The following is a 10,387-nucleotide window of genomic DNA, read 5'->3' as shown; positions in this document are numbered from 1 at the left end:
CACTTGAATGACCCCTAAATACTATAAATTTGCCAGGGATCGTGCTAAGACTACAAGTACTGCTCCATCGGGTACTTACGGAGGGTCCCATAAAAGTTTCAAAAAAAAATTAACTGAAAGCCATATTACCAAAAAATTCATTAGCTAACATACACGAAGAAATGAGAAAATCGCTTAATTCCACTTTAATAGCCCCTAAATGCTACAAATATGTCGTGGATCGTGTTGACGCTATACGTACTGCTCCCTGGCACTTACAGAGGGTCCCATAAAAGTTTCGCAATATAATTGAACAAAATTCATATCATCAAAAAAAATATGGGCTAATACACGCGAAAAATGAGAAAATTGCCTAATTCCACTTAAGTATTCCAAAAATTAAATAAATATGTCGTGGATCGTGCTGAGACTACATGTACTAATCCCATGGTACTTACGGAAGGTCATATAAAGGTTTCAAAAAAAATTAACCAAAAATCATATCACTAAAAAATTCATTGTTAACACACATGAAAAAGTGAGAAAATCAGCGATGACTCAACACATTAGTAGTAAGGAGAAGGGAAATTAAATCCGCAACCAGGAAAAACCCTAGCCGTTGTAGTCATCGTACAACCTAAGCTAGCACTTTTTCGGTGGCTATGACCACCAGTTCAACGGGTCAGCCCCCACTAGGATTGATGGAAACAAAAAGGAGGGAGATACACCATCTAAACTCAATTTTCTGGAGGCAATACGTCCTAAGAATGATGCGAAAACTATGACAATGAAACCAATCACTTATTTACATGGAGAACCAAGAATTATTTGGTAGGAGGAAGAAGTGGAACATATGATTATCAAGGAGAACTTGGACTTTGCAATAATAGGTAAATTCTCTTACGGATGGCCAGAAATACAAGATCTTCGTAAATTAATCCCTAAACAGTGTGAATTGAAATGAGAGTGCAACATTGGACTCCTAAGCAATAGGCATATACAAATTAGGGCGTCGTGTCTGGAGAATTACGTGAATCTTCTATCAAAGCCAGCGTTTTACATAGTTCATCGAGGATGGACATACCCAATGAGGATGTTGAAATGGAAACCCATGTTTAATCCAGAAGAGGAGACATCTGTGACAATTTCATTCCCATTATTGCCACCAAATTTCTTTGTGAAGGAAGCAATATTCTCATTGGCTGTTGCAGTGGGAAAACCGTTACAAGTTGATTTGGCAACTAGAAACCAAACATGACCTAGTTGCGCTAGAGTTAAGGTAGAAGTTGACTTACTGAGAGAATTTTCAAAAAGGATTAATGTGGGAATGAGGAAGCAATCAGGAGAGATAGTGGAGAAATGGATTAAAATCAAATATGATCATGTGCCCAAATATTGTAAAACTTACAAAATTTAGGGACATGACAAGGAGCAATGCTTTGTTATTCACCCAGAACTATACCCAAAGCAAGAAAACGAGAAGGGGGAGGATGTGAAGGGGAACAAAATGGATAACAAAGGAAAGGAAAAAGAGAAGGAGGGAAATCAGAAAAAAATGAGCAGGAGGAGTTCAAAATACAGACAAGGAAAAGAAGTGGATTGGGGGGGGGGGAACATGGAGAAGGAAAACCTGAACAAGTGTGGAACAAGAAGGCTACTCAACAGGAGAAAGAGGGAGTTACAACAGGAAATAAGTATGAGATATTAGATACACAAGAGGACATTGGAGAAAACAATGGGGAGAAAGGAGAGGAAAAAGAAAAAAATAAAAACACTAAGCAGTAGGTAGAAGAAGTATTTCAAAAGAAAGCTACGGAGGGGAGCGAATCAATAAATATTGAAGAAAAGGAGGAAGCTAAAAATGTTATGGAGGGAGATGGTAGTAATGAGAGAGAGATGGGTTTATTAAAAGAATATAAAAACAATGACAAGGAGGAAATTAGAAGTAACATGGAGCATTTTGCAAAGGGGAGAGATGGCACAATAAAGGGGGAGGGGAAAAGGAGACATTGCAAGAAAGTCTACCGGATCTAGAAGAGCCTACTGATGAAGAAATTCAAAAAAGAAGGGAGAAGGAGCAGGATGATGATGTAGAGGGGAATGTGGAGAGAATAGTGAGGGAAGGGGATTTATCACCAAGACATGAAAATCTTAGAGAGTGGTGCTAAAAGGGCCCGATCGAATCAAACATCAATACTATTATAGGTTAAACCAAGGAGTAGTAGAGATAAGAATGACGGAGTTACCCAATGATTGAAAAAGATGTATTTTGGAATATAAGATCTGTTAAAACTCAAAAGAATTTTGAGAGATTAATGGATCTTAATAAACGTCATAAATACAGCTTTATTGCTTTTATGGAGCTTTTTCAAGGTCCATAGGAGATCAACAATTACAAGAGGAAGTTAAGTATGCAAAATGCGCATTATGACATATCAGATAAAATATGAATTTTTTGGGATGATGAAATAGAGGGTGAGGTAATTCGGGATAGCATACAACAACTATCTATGAAATTTACCAAAAATTCAATGCAAGTCATATGCACGATAGTGTATGCTAGGTGTGACCCTCTAGAAAGGCTGGAACTATGGGAGGAGCTAAATGAGTTATCTGCTAATATCAATATTCCTTGGATAGTAAGGAGGATTGGCTTTCACTCAGTATGAAGCATTGAATTTTCATCAGTGTATTAATTCTTGTGCGCTATCGAAATTGAAGTTCACGGGAAGTAATTTTACTTGGTGGAATGGAAGAATAAAAGGGGAGGCTGGATAAATTTTTGAAAATCAAGAGTTCCTTAACGAAGGTAGGGTTGAACACATCTCCCTGCGGCGACATGGATAAGGAAAGGAGGAAGCTCAATTTGGAAATCCTAGTGAAAGTGAATGTTAACTTAGAGCCCGTTTGGATGAGCTTAAAAAAGTAACTTTTATGTATGAAGTGCTTTTAGAATTTTGAAGTGCTGAAAGTTATTTTTATAAATAAGCAGTTGAGTGTTTGGATAAAAGTGCTTATGATGTGAATTTTAGGATTAAAAGAATAAAAAAAGGTAGTTTGAGAATTTAGTTAAGATATAAGAGATATAAAAGTAATTTCCATGGTCAAAGAAAATGACTTTAAGCACTTTGGAAAAAAAAGTTAGGAATCCTAACTTTTCATTTTTGACTGACTTTAAGAACTTTCTGGCTTAAAGTCAGCATTAGGCAAACACGTCCAAAAGCTGAAAAGGGGCTTTAAGTTGGTTTTGACCAACTTAAAGCCAATCCAAACGGGCTCTTAGTTATATATATTAGGGAAGAAGGGAATGGGCTAGGCGGATTTTGTTGCTATAATTTGGGCCTCTCGCCTTTTATTTGTATTGCTGATTAGTTGAAATAAAAACGAGCCTTGAGCTCAAATTTAATTAAAAAAAATAAGTGAGAAAATCACCTAATTTCACTTGAGTGACCCCTAAATAATATAAATATGTCGTAGATCATGTCGAGTCTACATGTACTGCTCCTCCGAATACTAACTAAGGGTTCCATTAAGGTTTTGCAAAAAAAATCGAAAACCATATCATCAAAAATTCATGGGCTAACACAAACGACAAAAATGAGAAAATCACTTAATTCATCTTGAGTGATCCCTTTATACTATAAATATGTTGTGGATAATTCTGAGGCTACAGTATTTCTCTCCCGGTTACTTACAGAGAGTATCATAAATATTTCGTTAAAAATTTAACCAAAAAATTTATGGGCTAACACATACGAAAAAAATGAGAAAATCATCTAATTTCGCTTGAGTGACCTCTAAATGCTATAAATATGTCGTGGATCATGCCGATTCTACATGTACTTCTCCTCGGGGTACTTACAGAAACTCTCATGTAGGTTTCTCAAAAAAATTGACCGACAGCCATATTCCCAAAAAATTCATGGTCTAACACACATGGAAAGAAATGAGAAAATCGCTTAATTCTGTTTGAGTGACCCCTAAATGCTATTAATATATCGTGGATCTTGCCGATTCTACACTTACTTCTTCCGCGGTTACTTACGGAGGGTCCTATAAAAGTTTCAAAAAAACATTGATCGAAAGCCATAACACCAAAAAATTAATAGGCTAACATATGAAAAAAATTAGAAAATTGTTGAATTCCACTTGAGTGACCCCTAAATTCTATAAATATATCGTGGATCGTTTCAGGACTACACATAGTGCTCCCCCGAATACTAACAAAGGGTCCCATATAGGTATCTCAAAAAAATTGACTGAAAGCCATATCACCAAAAATATTCATTGTCTAAATATATTGTGGATCATGCCGAGGCTACACGTACTGCTCCCTGGATACTTGCGGATGGTTCCATAAGGGTTTTGCAAAAAAAAACCATATCACCAAAAATTTGTGAGCTAGCACATGCAAAAAATGAGGAAATCACATAATTCTGCCCAGTGTTATAAATATTCTATAGATCGTGCCTAGGCTGTATTGCTACCTCGGGTACTTATGGAGGGTCCCAAAAATAATTCACAAAAAATTGATCGAAAGTAATATCACCAAAATATTTATGGGCTAACCCAAAAAAAGAAGAGAAAATCACCTATTTTTGCTTGAATGATTTCTTAATGCTATAAATATCTCGTAGATCGTGTCGAGGCTACACGTACTGCTCCCCAGGTACTTACGAAGGATCCTATAAAAGTTTTTCAAAAATATTGACTGAAAGTCATATCACCAAAAAATTCATTAGCTAATATACACGAAAAAAGTAAAAAAATCACCTAATTCCACTTGAGTGACCCTAAATGCTATAAATATGTCATGGATCTTGTCGACGCTACACGTACTGCTCCTCTGGTACTTACAGAGGGTCTATGAAGGTTTCACAATAAAATTCACCAAAATTCATATCACCAAAAAAATCACAGATTAACTCGCACGAAGAAGAGAAAATCGCCTAATTTCATTTAAGTGGCCTCTAAATTAAGCAAATATATCATGGATCGTGCTGAAATTATACGTACTGATCTTACGGATACTTACGGAGGGTCACACAAAGGTTTCACAAAAAATTTAACTGAAAGTCATATCACCAAAAAATTAATGGGTTAACACATACGAAAAAAATAAGAAAATTGCCTAATTCTACTTGAGTGACCCCTAAATAATATAAATAGGTTGTGGATCATGTCAAGACTATACGTACTTCTCCCCCGGTTACTAACGAAGGGTCTCATAAAGATTTTGCTAAAAATTTAACCAAAATTCTATCACCAAAAAATTCAGTGGGTAACACACACGAAAAAAATTGAGAAAATTGTTTAATTCTGCTTGAGTGACCCCTATATGCTATAAATATGTCGTGAATTATGCCAAAGCTATATGTACTTCTCCTCTGGGTACTTACAGAGAGTCTTATAAAAGTTTCACAAAAAAATTGATCGAAAAACATATCCCCAAAAAATTCATGGTCTAACACACATGAAAAAATATGAGAAAATCGCCTAATTCAACTTGAGTGGCCCCTAAATGCTATTAATATATCGTGGATCCTGTTTATGGTACACATATTTATCCTGCGGGTACTTACGGAGGGTCCTATAAAGGTTTTGCAAAAATATTGACCAAAAATCATATCACCAAAAAATTGATTGGCTAAAACACACACAAAAAAAGAGAAAATCACATAATTCCATTTGAGTGGCCCATAAATTCTATTAATTTATCGTGGTTCGCACTGAGGCTACACGTATTTATCCCCCGGATACTAATAAAGGGTCCCATAGAGGTTTCGTAAAAAAATTAGCTGAAAGTTATATCACCAAAAAAATCATGGGCTAACACACAAAAATGAAAAAATCACCTAACTCCGCTTGAGAGTTTCATAAATGCTATAAATATACTGTGGATCGTGTCGAGACTATATTGATCTCTCGGGTACTTATGAAGAGTCCCATAAATGTTTCACAAAGAAATTGACGAAAATATCACCTTGATGGGCTAACACGCACGAAAACAAATTGAGAAAATCGCTTAATTCTATTAATTTATCGTGGTTCATAAATTCTATTAATTTATCGTGGTTCGCACTGAGGCTACACGTATTTATCCCCCGGATACTAATAAAGGGTCCCATAGAGGTTTCGTAAAAAAATTAGCTGAAAGTTATATCACCAAAAAAATCATGGGCTAACACACAAAAATAAAAAAATCACCTAACTCCGCTTGAGAGTTTCATAAATGCTATAAATATACTGTGGATCGTGCCGAGACTATATTGATCTCTCGGGTACTTATGGAGAGTCCCATAAAAATTTCACAAAGAAATTGACGAAAATATCACCTTGATGGGCTAACACGCACGAAAACAAATTGAGAAAATCGCTTAATTCTGCTTGACTGCTTCCTAAATTTTCTAAATATATCATGGATCATGTCTAGATTACATATACTACTCCCCTGGATACTAACGAAGGGTTGCAGAGAGGTTTCGTAAAATATTTGACCGAAAGCCATATTACCTAAAAAATCATGGGCGTTCACACATGAAAAAAAAAAAAATCACCTAACTCCACTTGAGAGGTGCCTAAATGTTGTAAATATGATGTGGATTATGTTGAGGTTGTATTACTCTATCGGGTACTTACGGAGGCTCCCGTAAAAGTTGCACAAAAAATTGATCGAAAGTCATATCATCAAAAAATTAATGGGCTAACAAACACGAAAAAAATCTCTTAATTCCGCATGAATGACGCCTAAATGCTATAAATATATCACAGATCATGCTGAGGCTACACGTACTGCTCCTCGAGTACTTCTAGAGGGTCCCATAAAGGTTTCGCAAAATATTTGACTGAAAGCCATATACATCACCAAAAATTCATGAGCTTATACACATGAAAAAAAATGAGAAATTCACATAATTCTGCTTGAGTGATTCATAAAGGACTTGCTTGATAAAGGCTTTATCAGGCCAAGTACATCCCCATGGGGTGCTCCGGTGCTCTTTGTTCGAAAGAAAGATGGCTCCTTGCGGATGTGTATTGATTACAAACAACTAAATAAAGTCACTATCAAGAATAAATATCCTTTTCCACGGATTATTTTAAAAAATAATAAGATTATTATTTTAGTTAAATGAATTTGATGAATTAAATAAGGAGTAAAAACAGTTACCCATGTTTGAAAATTGCCTAGAAATATCATTTTTGTTCTTTTAGTACTATAATATCACCCAACTATTTATATTTTCTCCAAAATATATACTTCAAACAATAAATACATTTTTCTCTCTCTAGTGGGGTGACATGTCGCATTATTCTTTTTTAAAACAATTTTAAACCATTCATATATTATAACTAATAAAAAATTATATTTTTCCATATTGTTAATTTTTTTATTGTTATTAAATGTCATATCATATTTTTAACCCCGTTTATTTTTAATAAATTTTCTTTTATTTATTATATTAAAAACAAAATTGCATTTGTATTTACCTATTTTATCATATCAAGAGAATAATAAAGAGAAATTTTATTTTTACTTTTAGTTATGGAATGACATGTCACATTATTTCTTTTTTAAACTATTTTAAATCATCCATATTTTATAACTAATAAAAATTTATTACTTTCCATATTGTTAAAAAAAATATTGTTATTAAATATCATATCATATTTTTAACTCCATTTACTTTTATTTATTTTATTATATTAAAAATATAGTTGCATTTGTATTTATCTATTTTATCATATCAAGATAATAATAATAAAAAATTTATTTTTACTTTTAGTTATCAAAAATGGGAAATAATTTAGAATGAATAGTTAATACAAAAAGTAAAAATAATTTTTTTTTATCATTCTCTTGATATGATAATATAGATAAATATATATGCAACTTTATTTTTAATAAAATAAATAAATACAAGTAAATGGAGTTAAAAATATGATATGAAATTTTAATAACAATAAAAATTCTTTTTTTAACAATATGGAACAGTAATAAATTTTTATTTAGTTATAAAATATGGATAGTTTAAAAGAGTTAAAAAATAAAATAATGTGACATGTCATCCCATTAAGAGAGAGAAATATGTATTTATTGTTTGAAGTATATTTTGGAAAAAATATGAATAACTGGGTGATATTATAGTCCTAAAAGAAATAAAAATAATATTTCAAGACATTTTTCCAAACATGGATGACTGTTTGCGGAAATTACTCATTAAATAAGTCTATTATTTTTTTTAAAAAAAAAAGAGGCTTTAATGACATGGCATGACAATTAGGAAAGAATGAGGCTTTTGAAGTGTTAAATATATTTGGAGAAAAATAGTGATAGTTGAGTGATATTTTGGTCCTAAATAAAATAAAAATGATATTTAAAGACAATTTCCTAAACTTGAATCACAAAAATTAGCCATTAATTGTCGATGAAGCCATATTAAAACGTTTATGTTAGTGTGCAGGCAGGTTGAGTGTAATGTCAGTTTACTATAGATATAAGCAAATATTTACCAAAATATACATTGAAACTACAATAATTAAGTAAAAATGTAAGGGCAAAAAGGCAACTGCCAAAAGTAGCACTAGTACTATGGCGCACAAGTTGAATTATTAGGTGTGTGCTCATTATATTTATCATCACTAGCCCTATTGTCACGGACTTAGACTTCAACTAAGACCTTCGTGCGGAACTTGACAATTTATTCACGAATCTTTCACGATCTTGCAAGCTCAAGTAAGCCTTTAAGACTAGATCGCTAAGGGAACGCTAAATTGTAAGAAAGACAAGAGAGCTTTTATGAAGAAAGTTTTATATTACTTGGAAGAATGCTTGATTTCTGAATGGTTTGTTACAAATGAATGCCCCTCTATTTATATTACTCCTAAGGCGCTTAAGTGTAAATAAAAATTGTTATACAAGTTCTTCCATATTTACAAAGAAGTCCCTATTCTAGAATTCTCTACACACTGTAGAGAATTCTAGAGAACTCTAAGTCTTTTAAGACTTCTCTACAAGAATCTAGAGTATTCTACAAGTCTCTCTAAGACTCTAGGTTCTTCCTCCTTCTTCAAGATCAAGTTGCGGGTCATAACATTCTCCCCCACCTGATGTGGCGACGACCGCGGGTCACCACATGACGTTTGTGATTTTAATTAAATGTATTATTTGTTGATATATACATGTGGATGGTTTATTCGATTTTACAACCGTTTACCATTTTTTCGGTTTTAAAAGTAGATAGTCTATTTTTTTTAAAATTAAAAATTGATGTTTTGTGAGTGATCAATTTATTAAGATGACAATTATTTACCCTCAAATAATTCAAGTGAGAAAATAACAAATATGACAACAAAATTGTTCTTCTCCTACCTAGTTAGAAGACCACAAAAAAAATAATCTAATCTGGTATCTATCTATCTTGACTCAATTACATAAATTAGAAAATCTCATAATAATTCAAGGGTATAATTGGAAAGAAGTTTTTTGTAGAGTTTTAATTCAAACACAAGATTAGGTAGAAGCAATGAACCAAACACTTGATAAAAAAATAATCTTTGCATTACTAATCCCTTCATTACTAATCCATACATTATTAATTCATGCATTACTAATTCCTGCGTTATTAATTCTTGTACTTCTTTTTCTGGACTGCTTTGCATTATTTTTCCTTGAGCAGAGTATTTATCGAAAACAATCTCTCTACCTCTGAGTTAGAGGTAAGGTCTGATACATTCCACCCTCCTTAGACCATACTTTATAGGACTACTACATTGGGTATGTTGTTGTAAAAACATGAAGTGCTTTAGATTGTGTCAACGGGATTCAACATTATTAAGTATGCATAAAAATAATAATTTGGCCTTATATACACGTTGTAATTTTTCGACAAAAGGTGGTTCGGATGAACCCCTTTGCGCCTCACTAGCATCGCCCCTGACTCGTAGTATGGTGAGAGAGGTTTTTGGTTTTAATAACAGTAGTGTCTAGGTTAGTAGTTGCTGGAGTTCTTGGACTGGTACGTGATGAAGGTGTCGTTAGGGCCTTGAACATAGATCTTGTAGACTGCGTAAAATAATTTTCTGAATGCTTAAGTAAGTTTTATTATGCGATTCAATCTCAAATCTAATTGTGGGACTACAGTAGGTATGTTGTTGTTGTTGATCTCATATCTAATCGAAAATTTTGGTCCTCAACTTTGAGGTAGGCGATAGTCTTCGTGTGTGGTTTGATCCTGCTCTGAATTAATTTTAGAGGGATTGTTTTTATGTTGTAAACCATAAGGACGAGATAGAACAAACCTACATGAGGACAGTGGCGGAGTCAGAATTTTTCTGTGACACGTTAGTATCCACAAGAAATGGTGGGGACAAGTTGAACTGTTTAGTTGTCAGTTGAAATGTATTGTAG

This window comes from Solanum dulcamara, chromosome 9 (genome assembly GCF_947179165.1).
Source record: "Solanum dulcamara chromosome 9, daSolDulc1.2, whole genome shotgun sequence".
NCBI lineage: Eukaryota > Viridiplantae > Streptophyta > Magnoliopsida > Solanales > Solanaceae > Solanum > Solanum dulcamara.
This window is presented reverse-complemented; position numbering follows the sequence as displayed.